This window comes from Melanaphis sacchari, unplaced genomic scaffold (assembly GCF_002803265.2).
Source record: "Melanaphis sacchari strain LSU unplaced genomic scaffold, SCAv2.0 Contig244_pilon_pilon, whole genome shotgun sequence".
Taxonomy (NCBI): Eukaryota; Metazoa; Arthropoda; class Insecta; order Hemiptera; family Aphididae; genus Melanaphis; species Melanaphis sacchari.
This window is the reverse complement of record NW_020271119.1, coordinates 568,153-583,872: the sequence shown is the minus strand read 5'-3', so window position 1 is coordinate 583,872 and position 15,720 is coordinate 568,153. Positions and strand designations below refer to the sequence as shown.

The window sequence follows — 15,720 nt, the reverse complement described above, 5'->3', positions numbered from 1 at the left end:
AGGCTTGTGGTGCCCGTATGTGATTTTAGACTCTGATCCCGGCGGAGAGACGAAAATTATTAATATTGTATAATATTCGTCAAGATATCGGCCGGCGCGTTTATAAATGCACCCGCGGCGTGCGCCGGTCCGGAGCGCGCCGTCATGTAAGTACAACGAAGGCGTATGCCCCCGGAACGCAGCGCGTTGCGGTTTCAGTTGCTAAAAAGCCACCACCGTCGCCGATACGGGTCTCGTGAACGTTGCCATCGCGATCGCCGTTACCGTCGAAATCGTCGCAGGTATTTTGTCCCCCCCCCCCGGTTAGGTTCAAAAATTCGGTCAAAAAGTGTCGCCAGTGAATATCATCATATCATCACAGCCGCAAACACCGCCGCGACGATGATCCCGCACAAGTGACAGTGACAGCCGAATGTACACAAATCGTAAGTGTTTCGTGCACGCCCGTGCGTTTTCTAGTGTTATACCTATTATTATATACCATAAACACGTATAACCACGGACGCAGTAACCGCCCTGTCCGTCGCGTTTGTGTCGATCGGTGTAATGTATAATAATAATAATAATAATAATAATACCGTCAAACGTTAACGATTCCGGCGGAATCTGCTACAGCACATCCGGCACCGGTAAGACTCCACCGTCCAGACTCGCACGGACAATTGGATCCCACCACCCGCACGGATACGTCTGACTTTTACGGTAAGCAACTCGGTAAACACATTTTCTTTTGTTCAATATTTTTCCCGCGTGAGATTTCCGTTTTACGGCTGGACCCGGCCGTAGTGTAGTAAAAATAATATCCCGTAATGGTACGCAGGTACGTACCTGATTATATTATTCATGTCGATCCGCAAAGTCTGGGGTGATATGGTTTTGCGTAAAGTGTTTTATTGATAACGGCCGTTCAGCCGCAATGGTATTGCGTTATCGTGCTTGTACGTTTTTATGACAATCTCCACGTCAATCGCCGTGTACGTTGTACGTTACAAGAGTTACCAAGTACAAAATGAAATAATCTCTTGTTTAGTGTGCGTTCATTAACTCGAGTTTACTTTTGTAATCCCTAAAGACAAACGCATAAAGAACTTGCTACAGCTTTGGAATTTCTATAAACCAGAGTATTAACGTTCTCTTTTAACACGCATTGTGTTTATAAAAAAACAAACACTGAAACACACTACAACCTCACCTGTTTATAACATTTTTGCTCTATAGTTTGTAATACAATTTATACGATGGAAACTTTAAACGTAAGCAATACAATTTTATGTAATATGGAATTCTAGGATGTCATAATATAAAAGTATTTCTGCGAATAAAAGTTTCATGAAATCTATTCTTAAACAGGTAGTTATTTGAGAAAAGTTATTCTTATTATCATAGATAATTAATTTTATTATCTCGTGTCTTAAGTTATACTTTGAAACAACTTATTGTCATGAGTTGTATATGTACTAGGTAAATAAATAATTTATTAATAGAGTTAGTTATAATATGGATATAATGAAAAAAAAAAACAACAATTTGTACATGATGAAGGTTTCAGATTTATATTATTTTACGGAAAAAAATTAAGTAAAACAAAATTACCTCTAGACTTGGGCTAACAAATATTGAAACCTCATTATATTATTGATTTTAACTCAATTTTTCATTGAACTCTTCAATATATTCAATTTTTTTTTCCTTTTGATATTAACTAATTAAAACACATAACATAAAATATTTTAATTAATCAAACTACTTTCGGTTTGAAAAAAATATATGGCCAATGACCCTTTTCGCTTAGAATTGTTTTCTGCGAGGTTTTCTGTATCCAATGATTTATCATTGAATTCAATACACATTAATAATTATAAGAAACACTACATACCTTTTCTAAAGCAAAGGATGTTCCCAAATTTTTTAAATTTAAAATCAAGTATAAATACATTTAACGTTATAGAAAACAAGAGTAAAAATTAAGATGTTTTATAAAAATCATCATAATTAGTTTCATACATAACAATGATTTATAAATTATATTGTACTTAAAATGTAAATATATATTAAAACTAAAATAAAACCTGCACTTGAATTGGAGCTTGATGAAATGTTGAATACATCTGTAACCAATTTTTTAAATAAAACTTTTTTAATTATTTTTGAATATTTCAACTGTTTCAATTACTAAAGTCGATCTTCTATCCTTACACTTATAATAATAATATGATATGGGCATATTAAAAATCTTTATTTCCAAATAAATAAATTATTCATACAATTATACAATGCAATTAATGTATAGTAAATAATAAAGTCAATAATAATATTTTATAATATGCGTTAAAATTTAATCCACATTGGCTTCGAATGTTTAGAATTTAAAATGGTAAACAATAATCAAAAAAAAAAATATTTAGTGGGTAGGTACTTAATGTTATCACAATTTTATTGTTTCTTGTAAGAAGTGTTTTGATTTTGATTTTTTTTATACGTTCCAATACATTTTTGAATGGATCCTTTCGAAAAAAAAATACTTAAAATAAAATAACTTTCAAGTATCTCGTAGCTACAGAATTTATAAGGTATCAACAAAAATTTTAAATGTAGGTATGTTAAAATGGTAAAATAAAGGATTATATTATTTTGGGAATTATTGACAAAGTATGCGTGTACACCATTATACAATTGTGAATTGGTAGTTTATTATAATATATACTACATTTGCTGGAACCCATGTAGTAGGTAATGTGGTTGCTCTCATAGACCCAAACAAGAAACATGCTAGTTTGTCTCTGGTGACTTAATATACTCATTGGCCGAAGTGATACGATTATCTTTGGTATGTTCAAGCATAATAAAAAAAAACCAAGTATGTGATGCATGAGTGCGTGACTTCCATTCCTGAGTCCGATTATCTATCTACATTTCTGAATGTGCATTTTTGTCCAGTGGTCTGTTGAGAAAACTAAACTTCTGAAGTACATAGTAAATGTATTCGTCTCAGACGAGACCACCAAACCATTTGATCATTTTTCAAATCTATTCAATAATTATTATGGATAACCTAATGACAATTTATTATAATACAGTGATCGAAAAACATATACTATGAAAAAAAATATTATCAATTATTTTTTTGTTATCCATTATTAAAATAATTAATATAATAATATAATAATAACTGATATTGCAACAGTGTAATAATACATAAAAATAAACATATAGAAAGTACAATAGGCACTATTATTGTTATTGCGTTTACACTTAATCAAAACATTATATTATTAGGTATTGTGAACGATCCTTCGTGGTCCTAGTCTTTTATTCAATAGAATAATTGTATTTGTTAATTTGATTATACTAAACTAAAAGTAACCATATTCCTTATTTAATGAAGTTTTAAGCTTTAAAGTTAGTAGGCACAATCACAAACTGAGTTTTCGAGTGTGAATGAAATGACATCACGGTAGTTACCCATAGTCGTATATAAAGGCAATCACCATAATTGTTGAGAACGCAAAGACGTAAGGATTTGTTGATAAGGGAAAATTGTGTATTGGGTTAGTGCATTAAACTTCTTTAAATATTTAATTATTTAAACCAAAACATATCTAATACAACTTGTTGGCCAGTAAAAAATTACTTTATTTTAAACAATATAATTTAGAGGCATTTTATTGATATCATTTGTCTATAATGCTCTACTTTTCTAAATCAACTAAAAATATCATTGCTACTTATTTCGTGTGATAACTCCTTTTCAATATGAATAACTACTAAGTTTGAAAATCTCCCTCATAGCATTGAAGAACATAGTTATATTTAACTATTTTTAAGAGGTCACAATACGTATAGACATGTTAAATGTAATAAATAGGAATTTATAATTAATAAGTGTTTTAATGGTAACCATGGTTATAAAACAATAATTTTAATAATAATATTGGATATGCGTAAAAATTCCCAATTTTCTTAATTCCTTTAATTTTTTTATTAACAAAGTGGTACTAAGACATTCAACAGTAAAACATTTTAACCAAATCGGTTCAGTAGTTTTCTCGGTTAGCGCAGTCGTAGAAAATCCCTTACAATTTTATATAGTATAGTATAGATAATAATAATAATAATAATTATTATTTTTTTTTTAAAATTATAGTTTGTAACTAGATTTAGTATAGATAAATATAAAAAAATGTACATACTTTATCCATCTTGGATGTGTACTAAGTGAAACATATTCTAATTTTTACTTTCAAACTTAATATTTTCATGAAAATGTATATGGAATTATCTTTAAACCTTAAATATTGTTAATCTTAAGCCTTAACACAATAAATTGTAGTACAGCAAATAATTACTGGTGTTTAATTGATTTATTTTACATTGTTTGAACAAATTATTTTGGTACATTAATAAGTGTTAAATTAAAAAAAAAGAAAACAAAATGTACGATTAATTAAATTTTTCAAGTGACTTTATCAAAAACAGTGATTTAAAATTAGCGAAACAATACTCTATGAATTTCGCGTATGAAACACTTTTAAACATTTTAATTAGGATATACATTTTTTATATTATTTACCAAAAAATTAAATTAAATTATTATTTGATATTCAGATATTAAAAAAAATATATTTATATATTGATAAACTTGAATAATTATTGACCATTAACAATTTGGAATGCTAGTTACCTGTAAAAAATAATAAAACAAATGTCTTTTATACAAAATTTCTCGTTATAAAACAAAAACATTAATGTTTAACCTATATATCTACTATGTACTATATAGGATTTAATTGTAAATAATATACTATAAGTATTAAGAAAGATGGTAATTTTATTCTTTAATAATATTATCTTACATACCATTAATAAAATATTAACTAATAACAATTAAAAACTAGGAAGTTATCTAAATAAATATTATAGTTATTAATTATACTTAATTTAAAATTATAATATAGAAAAATATCAAGGTAAATGAAAATTGTACAAACTATAATAGTAAAATGTATTTCATTTTCATTTTTAAAGTTAATGCATAGTTTAAAGAAGCATCATCAGTTGTCATGTAATTGTTATGGAATATATCTTATATAAAAACAAAAAACAGTTTCTCATTACATGAGTCATAACAGAAGATAATTGAGAAACCTAATAACATTATCAGTGAATTTTCAAACTAAAATTATTCTTGTGAAATTTTCACAAAAAAATTGAATAATTTACATCAGATTGAGTTATTTACCGTATGAAACAATTTAGTCTATAAAAATAATGACATTATTATAAGACTATTTTACATTGTTAAAAATAACAATGATTTCCTAAAAATCAAATATATTTATAATATAATATATACCTTATTATTTCGTATGATAAGTTTTAGCACACAGTAGATTTGTAGAAAAAAAATTCAATATGAAATAAATGTTAATAAGTAAATAAATAAAATAAAATGCATTAAACATTACAAAAATGAAGTAAATAATGAGAAAAATATTTAAGACTAACATGATATAAATACGGAAACTATTATAGCTCGAGGATATAAGGAACTTTAAATGAATGCCAAGGATTTATATCCAATTAACTACATTCCAATTAGTTGTATGAATATCATTCGATCTTTGAATACGTATATCAAGCATTTAGTAACTAAATGGGAGATTGTCTGTGATTCGTTTCCATAATCACAGGAAAAAAAGTATGTAGCTTCCACATGTGCATCATATGATTTTAAACCTTCTACGACCAATCCGCAAATGATTTAAAGTCACCTACATTTTTTTTTTTGGCCAATCGAAACCGGGTTGTTTGTTGAATTGGTAACAATTTTTTGTCTTTTGAAATTTTCCGATATCCAATTCTTATGCTATTAAATATTACCCTCGACATTTCTCAGTCTAACTCCTTCGCAGTTATCCAAGGTAGTTTAATTTTTAAAAGTCAACCAGTTAATTTTCTATTAATTGTAAACTCTATTTTCTATGTATAATAGTTGTATAATTTTTATATTAACTAGTAAGTTAATAAAGTTTTTAACAAAACAAAGATCGAGAAACTCAGGTTGGGTCGAAAAACTTAGTACTCAAATCCAGAGTACAACATCCTATTTAATGCAGAGCTTTAAAGTAACATAAAAATCAATGTTGATAACATAAATAAAAGTTCCTTTTAATAATAAAATAAATAAATCAACAAAGTTTTACTTTACTATGGACGAAACCCAAAAAACATGATTTGCTATTGTGGAGATAGAATAGTGTACGAACATATATATACTTTTAAACATGATGATAGACAAAAAATCTAACTAGTACTTTCTTATTTTAATCAATTTTTAAACACAATTAAGGATGAAGATATTAAATAATAATTTTATATTGACTATTTCTACTCATTCAGCTGCTAAAAATATAGTCCTGTCACTTAACACTTTGTTAAAAAGAAACCTTTGACTTATCCTTCTGGATCTACTGAAATGCCAATTTCATCACAATTTTATATTTTATGAGAATTCAGCTGATTTTGATAAGTTATAAAACTCATTCAGTTAAAAGATTGAAAACTAAATGAAAATAACCTTATACTGAAATCCAAGGCACGAGAAAGACATTTTTAGAATATTCCACACTGTCCTTATTGTATCCCAAAATATTAATAAACAACATTTTTTGATATAAAATTGCAAGTACATATTCTGTACTTAACAAAGAAAAAAAAAATGTATCAAAAGTATATTATCTGATAAATACATTGAATTTTATTAAATTGCGTGTAAACATTTCACTTGAATACACTTTAAAAACGAAGACGATTGTAAACAATGCACAAGTATTTTCCATCTATAAAAAAAAATAAACAAGTTTTTAGCATCGTAAATTTTTAACGTTATCAATAGTTACTTACAGATATTATATTCGATATAAATAAATGATATGCAATGCTGTGCTTAAAACAATGCTTATAACTTAGTATATGCTTTACTTCACCGTTTTGTGCTCTCCGGATTCTCATTAATATAAATACAACAATATTTAAATTTCATTTTTAAATTTTTAATTCAACAATCAAATAATTTAACCGTAGATATAATTATATGATAATATTTTTAATCTAAAATTACTTTTGTGTTATTATTTTGTTTTTGTATGATTTAATTAATATTTCTTTAAAATGTAATAATATAAAATATATAAATAATTAAAATTTTTGTTTTGCACAACTAATAATTATTTTTGTTATTAGGTACTAATTAAAACATTTTACTTTTGACTTGTGTCAATAATTTCAAAAATTTCATTTTTTAACAAAAATTAGTTCATAACTTTTGTTTTAATTTATAAGCCATATTAGCACAGTTATATTTACTTGTATTATTAACAATGAAATACTTGGAACAAGTGCACTTTACTTATAAATTGTATTACGTCTGAAGAACTCATCAATGTTACAATATTAAAATCATGTTAGATAACGCCACTGCAGTTCAGATCAACTTATAAGTCAAGAATTAATATTTCTATTTACGATATCATTATATAAAACAAATAAAATTACCCAGGTACGTTGTTATACTTAAACAATCACTTGAATAGTTTTGTGTGTCAGTCGTATTGTATAAAATATTCACATATTTCTACAGTTTATTCTAAATAATAATCATAACATTATCAAGATACATGTATCATAATGTTTAATTTGTATTAATTACTTAAAGTTCAATAATAATTTAACACATACGATTACGATACTTTTAAAACAAATAATCGTATTGGTGCGAATCTAACGGAAGATAAAAAATACATTAAATTAGTGTACTATATTTCATTATTTTATACTAAACGTTTACACTTTATTTTTTATTTTTTAAATAAAAGATGTTTTTATGTTATAAATGTTGATGCAATCAGAATTTTATGCTCAGGTTTAGTTATGAAAGTAAAGCATAATTTTAAATTAATACGTACTAAAATACTGTAATATATTAAGACTTAATATATTACTGATAATTATTTTAATTTAAAAACATTTTTGTTTTTTGTTTATTTCATAATTTCTTATATTCTTAAATTATTTTAAACATTAAAATAAAATTCTTTAATTTTCCTTATGTTTTCAAAAATTTTCAGAAATTTCGATTTTTATACAAAGTGATATTATAAACTTTTTAAAATAGTAAGAAGATACAAAAGTTTCAAGTGATATACTCCGCACAGATTGACTATTGTACAGAATAGAAAATACTTTACAAGTTTTATTTTTCCAATTTCGCTCATGTTTGTAAGGAATTACAATAAAACAAAATAAATAAATAAATAAATAAATAAACAACAAAAATTGTATTTTTTATTGGTAAGATATTTATTATTAAAATTGGATTAGTTGTAAAATATAGGTACTATAAAAATGATAGTTTTAAATATATGATAAGAAAATACTATTTAAATAGTTAAAGTTAAAGAGAAAATGTTTAAATATATTAGAATGTGTCAACATAAAATATTGTTAAACTGATTAATATTTATAAAGTTATGATGTATTTAATATTAATAAGTTATGTATAAAGTTCCAAACTAAAATTTTAAATAATAATAAATAGGTATCTAGTCATTTAGATGAGTTAAAAGTCTTGAAAAAAAAAATTTATTTACTTTTAACCCATAGGGCTATATATACTAAGATAATTATAGTTTGGTTTAAGTAGGTAAGAAAATATGTCGTTTATTTATAACAATTCAATGAATAAAACACTTAAAAAAACTTTTGTACATATAGATATGTCAAAATATCACAACATGTTTTAGTGGGTGATAAATATATTGTGTGATAAACAAAGATACGGTATGTGGACTAATAGTTTTTTAGTAAAATAATTGTATATATTATGTATTTAAGTGATAACAATTTAAATATGATAAAAAAAAAAGTGTCTTGTCATATTTAATGTGTTATTTCATGGTAAAAATATATAATTAACATCTTAGAAAAAAATAATGTAACCATGAGAAAGTAAAATATTATGTACAATTTTGAAAATTTTACTAGACAATTATTGAATAGTACAAACTAGTATTTGTGCTATCATTAAATACATCTGTGTAAAAAGGGTAAATAAAATGTATAACATCAGTTTTTTCTTACTAAATTTTTTTATTTTTTACAATATTATTATAAAGATTCCTAAAAATAAATTTTATAATTATATAACGAATTTTTTTTAAAAAATAATGTATTATTATTTTATTGGAGTATTTTTTTTTTATTCTATTCCGTGTAGGTATCTTGTTACCATTAAACCAACAGTAAAATCATTACTGATACTTACATATAATATATTATACCTAGTACCTATGATTCTTATTATTTTTAATTTAATTTTTATATAGTCAATACACATTTGATTAAACAATTGCCTAGATTAAAAAATATGTATGTTTATTAATTTTGTTAAAATTGTTTTAATTTTATTAGTTGTATAAAAATGTATATTTTTTTTAAACTTGAACAGAAAATAATAATTTTTTTTTTCATTATATCAGGATACTAAGTGTTAAAACTAAACCTATATAGATGATAGTCTTATTATATGATATCAAGATTTGTAACCATTATTAGGGTTGAGGTATTGGTATAGAATTTGTTAGTAATTTTTGTCATTAATTTTAGGTTATTTTATATATAATTTAAAGACAACTTTCTCATGATGTGTTTGAAAATTAATATTCCTCAGCTTAAACAGTAGGTGCACGTTACATTATTTTATTATCACGTAATATAATACATTTTTGGATTCAAAAACGAGGTAATTAGTTTAGAGTATATGATAATCCTTTGTAATAGGTACTTAGAAAATACAATAATGTAAAATGCGTTATTCAAATAATGACCTTAAGAAAAAAAATCTTTTATAAATTCGTTGTTTACACTCATAAAATAAATAAAATCTAGTAATATACTGTATTTAAATAAAATATATTACAATGAACTATACAATATATTACTTGATATCTACTAAAATAAAATGGTTTGGTATAAGATTTAATGTAAATTTAATTTCATGTATTTATTAACACTTGAGATTATACTTGTTATATTATAATTTATGATGCATAATACTATTATAATATATCGACCATTTAATTAAAAATTGTTAATTATTGTCTCCCAATTTTTCTTATTAATTTATGTTTTGAAAGTTGTTTAACGAACGAAATGCATGTAGTATTTCAACTTACAATTCACATGAAGTCTTAATAGTTTTAAAAACAATTTTCAATTAGTTTGGGGTTTTTTTTTAATTTTACAATTCCTTTATTATACATTCATTAGTATAACAAGATCCTCAAAATACTTTAGTTATTCTGAAAATGTTTTAATTTATTTTGCTTTTTAAATAACTTTATACAACGTCTTGTTTATATTTTATAATGTTTAACGTTGTCTGGTTTTGTATTGTTATTCATGCCAATTTAGTAAAACAACTTTTACTTCAATGACCGTCTTTGGTTTTTATTCGTAAATAATAAAATCTAAAATAATAGTTATACAACCTATTATACATGTGTAATTTTAATGAAGTCATTGCTATGCTATGTATTATTTGTATTGTAATAAAACTTATTTTTAAATCTACGATAAATCACTAACTTTTAAAGAACTCGAAATGGAGTTCAATTAATTTTTAAATGCTTTCAACATTCATCTATAGTCTTCTCTAATACTTATAGTAATGTTTGGTACCTATAACTAGAAAAAATACATTTTCCAAGTACTTACATGTATGTAAAAATAGGTACTGAACAAATAAGATTTCTTATCTTTATGGTTTTTATTTGTAAAAATATTATAGATTTTTTACTTCTGTATCGTTAATTTGACACCAATACATTTCAAAATATTATTTAAGAAATTTTAAACAATACATTTATAAATGTATACAAATTTTACTTGGTTTTTCACTATTTAACACAATTTTAGAACCAAAAAAATAATGATAATTCATGTTGGAGTTGAAGGCTTTACGCATTTTTAGCTAAATATATGTGTTGTTATTCCTTATCTAAGCTTTAATCTTTTTTAGAAACAATATCCTATAATATGTACTTAGTATCATTAATTTGATTTGTTCGATTCATTTTTTTTTTCAGTAAATGTATTATGTGTTTGATAACATAGCATTTGCGTATATATAACTATCCTAATGTTAAATAATTCATGTGAGTGTTTTAATTATAGATACCTATTTTTATTTTTATTTTTTTTTATTACAAGTGTAAACAGAAAGTTTAGATACCTAAATAATTAATAATTTAATATATGAAAGAAAAAACGATCATAAAAATATTTTTATCATATAAATTTCAAACAAAAAACAAACCATTACGTCAGTTTGCGTATTTATAATTAGTACGATTGATATCAATTATATACTTTAATATAATCAATATATAATGGTAAACTAGGAGCGAGTAATAACAAAAAATCAAAAAAATCGTAATTTCTTTCATCTATTATAATCATAATGTTTTTAATCAATTTATTTGATGAAAATCCCTACTGTATAATATTTATTTTGTATATTCCATTGGTAAAACTGATAAGCAATGATTGTATTTTTTTTACCACAATTGATAAAGTATTTTTCTTGCCACTCTAAATTTATTTATTACAAATCCGATATTTTGTACATATTTATTTCTCATTAAAGTAATAAATTATCTTTATACCCTTAGCCAATATATTAAAATAAAATATATGAGCTATCGAACAAGTCTGATTAGCCTACCTAGGTGAATCATTCGCTAAAACGCTGGAAACGGTATATGCCAGAATATGTACGGAGCTACATTCCGGTGTCAACACTCAGCAAAATCTTACCGATGAGTTGGGTTGTAGGGGGGGATACGATTATACCCTATTGCACATCCCTCTTCGAAAATGTATAACATGCACAAACTTGCTCAGTCGGATATGAACTATTCTTTATGACCGTATGTTGAGCAAAAACAACATATATTTATAGACCTACCTATAGTATAGGCTTAAAGTTGACACTCCCGGAAATTCCCGGGAACAATTATTCTTCTTAAAAACAGAAATATCACGCAGAAATCCTGAAGAATCACGGTAATAGATATTAGTACTTTGAAATATTATATTATACTAGATATATTTTTATTATCATTGTATATTCATGATGGCATGTATTTATTAATACAAGTTTAATTTTGATTTAAAAGTATATTATACTGCTTTATTTGAAATTTTAATTTTCTTAGTTAATATTTAAAATTCATAATCAACTACATATAATTAACTACTACGGAAATTCGATTTTTATAAATCAAAAATTCGAAATACTCCAAAAAATATTTTTATTTAGATATTCATTATGCATGAAATAAAATGTTAATGTTCATATTCAACATAATATAGGAAAATCAAAAAAAAATATTCAGATAAGAAACAGTACATATTATATGTATTAATAAATTTTGTATTGTCTATTTTATAAACAATTAATAATTTTTAAAGCTATAAGTGTCGTTTTCTAATGAAAATCATTTTATAAATTTACTTAAGTCACTTAGAAAAAATAAATTTAATACCGACTTAAAAATGTACACATATAGAATTGTGTTTAGTAAAAAATTAAAACTGTGGAGAATTATGTTTCGTTATAAATAATTTTATAATTATTAAATTGTAAAATTTATTGATTATAGTTCGCATTTTTATTGTTATGTAATAAAATGTTAGTAAATCATTACATACTTATATAATATGTGTATTAGACAAGTACACATTATTTTTGCTTAAAACTATTAATATATTTTAAACTAAGGTATCTTTTTTTAAATTAAAAAAATGTCTATTCTTTAATATTATATTTACAACTGTATATTATTCATGTGTTATTCGCTTGAAAACATTCGCCATGCATTGTTGCGTGAGTATCGTTTAACGCTGAACTGCTTCATTTCAAAGTTATAACAATTAGAAATTTTAGAACATGATTTTTTTTTTTTAATCATTAAAATTAGGTACGTTACGAATCAGAAAGTTGAAATATAGATACTCGTTATTATTGATTCTTCTTAGTTGTTAATATTATAAAACTTATTATTCAGATAAGTTAAAAAATGCATTGTATTAAATGGAATCATATAAGTAACACTCTATTAGCAACGGAAAAACTTATCTATGTACATTATGTGTTTTAACAAAAATTTACAATAATTTGTAGTTAAACGTTTATTTAATTTTTTCTGTATGATACTACACTTCTGAATATTTCTTAATTACTTTTAATATTGTATTTATTGTTTTTTTTTTTTTTTTTTTTTTTTTTAAACAAATATAAAAAAATAAAAATAAGATAGGAAAAACCTGGAGTATAAATATGACAATTGATAAATATTTGACACATCGACGAAAAAGGAAAAGAAATATAGATGAGTAATCAATATCATTTTATACATGATATTATATTTGCTCCAAAATACTTAATACATTATTAATAATAATATGTTTAAGTTTAGAAAAACGGCGCATTTGGAAAAAAAACTTATGGACGTTTTCTGGTTAACCAAAGATTGTCATTTTATCGAACCTTCTGCACTTGAAGTGTTCTTAAATTAATTGATTTCGCGTTAAAATATTAAAACTGGCATATTTTTAGAAACGTTTAGTAAACTATACCGGTTAACCACAATATTAATTAAGAAGAACGCCGTAGTCTAGACACAACTATGTGAAATATTACAACTATAATCATAAATTGTATGTATATAAATAGTAGTTTTGATAAGAAACAAGCAAAATATTATTTTTTATCAGAAATTTTATAAAAACCAGGGTATTATTATATGAATCTACAATATAAAACTTTGTTTGATGCTAAAATCCAAAATACAAGGTTTATTATACCGAATTCATTAAATATTACCATTCGTTATATATATATTTGAAATGTCAATTTTTTATAGGAGGCAGCTGGTACCTACATACAATATTTATAAATAGTATAGAAAATATTATGTGATTAAATATTTATGATACTTTTTAACAAAAAGGAAAAAAAATATAATTAATAGTCATCCTATACTATCTCATTAATATTTAGGCAATTATACTTTATTTTTAACATTTCAGTCCAAAAAAATGTATGAACATTAAAAATGTTGACTACATATTATTTTTGTATTAAAATTACGAAAAAGAGAAATGTATTTGTAAAAGAAACGTTATCATAGTGTAAAACCCAAATTCGTGAAAACATACACTACTTAGTACACATAATATATTCAAAACTCTATGATTGATTATAAATCATATAGATATAATATTACATAACGTGTAGAGCTTTGTACCTGATTTTGTTTTTTTGTTAATAAATCGTTAATAATTGGTATAATGTAACATTTAAATTTTATATTTTTTTTATTCTTATTGATTATTATTATTTTTTGACCAAGGATTCTAATAATTATTTTTCTCATAATTTGTTTTTCAAAGTTAACAAAACATTTCTTATAGTATTTAACATGAATTTCGATTTAAATATTATTTAAATATTCTTTTAACATTTTCATTATTTTAGTAAAGTTTTGAATAGAAAATGTTTTGGCGGAAATAATTCATATATTATATAGTTAGGTGCTGTACTCTTGATAAAATATTATAAATAATGATGTGGTCAGTTACAAAATAATAAAAGTTATTTATTCCATTGTGCATCAAGAACTGTTTTGTATACATAGACCTACATTCAACCATTAAATTATGTGTAGTATATTTGTATTTACAAATAAAATAAAACTTTAGTATTTCTATATAATAGGAAATCAAAAAAAAATATATATATATATATTATATAATATACATTGGATATTTATTTATTATCGTATAAATACAGGACACAGTTGTGTATTCTTACATTACACTAAATTTTTAAAAAGAAAATTACTATAACGTTCAAAGGGTGAAGTACTCTTCACTTAAGATCACATTAAATTCATTACAAGCATTGAATAAAGCTATAGTTATTAATTTTACTTGTATAATAATTGTTTATTTGGTAAATAATATAATATTTGTGTTTGTTTTTACTATTTGAGATCGGGGAGTTTTGTTTTTCTTAGAGCTTTGAGAAATCGTATTTTTAATGTTGGATAGCGTAAACCGAAAAAAATATTGTATACAAAAAAAAAGTTTAAGCTCTTCAACACCATTTCTTACTCATTATCAAAGCTTTTCTTTATTAAAAAAAAATCAATTATTTGCACAGATTTAGACGTATTAAAGGAATTTATGTTTGAAAACATATTTGAAAGTTATTTTAATAATATATTTTCAGCACATAATTATACTGGGTGATTTGTTTAACTTTAGGCATTCGCACTAAACTATATTAACGTTTTTGAAAATATTTCTTTTGTTTATTTTACAAAATAAAATTCCGGATGAATAGCTTATGAGTTATAATATGTAAGCATTTACATTTTAAATGTATGAAGTAATAAAGGGATATCCTGAAAAAGTCTATTGCTCCGATTATTTCAACTTTGCTAAAAACTATACTGAAATACTTGTCCGAAGTTTTAATTTTATAAACACAAATAATTTGAATAATATTCTATACAAGAATATAAAATTAATAATGTATTTTGTCATCCAAAAGAATGAAAAATTGGTATTACACAATTTGACAATAATTGTATT

At 24.0% G+C, this 15,720-nt stretch overlaps 1 protein-coding gene across 3 annotated transcripts in view; it reads left to right on the top strand.

Moving 5' to 3' along the window:
* The first annotated feature begins 214 nt into the window (after positions 1-214).
* LOC112594873 (zwei Ig domain protein zig-8-like) overlaps positions 215-15,720 on the top strand; it is a 234,466-nt gene continuing 218,960 nt past the window's right edge. For all 3 annotated transcript variants that reach the window (XM_025339886.1, XM_025339884.1, XM_025339885.1), the window contains exon 1: positions 215-702. The gene's annotated coding sequence lies outside the window, so the exon portion shown is untranslated. The remainder of the gene's footprint in view (positions 703-15,720) is intronic.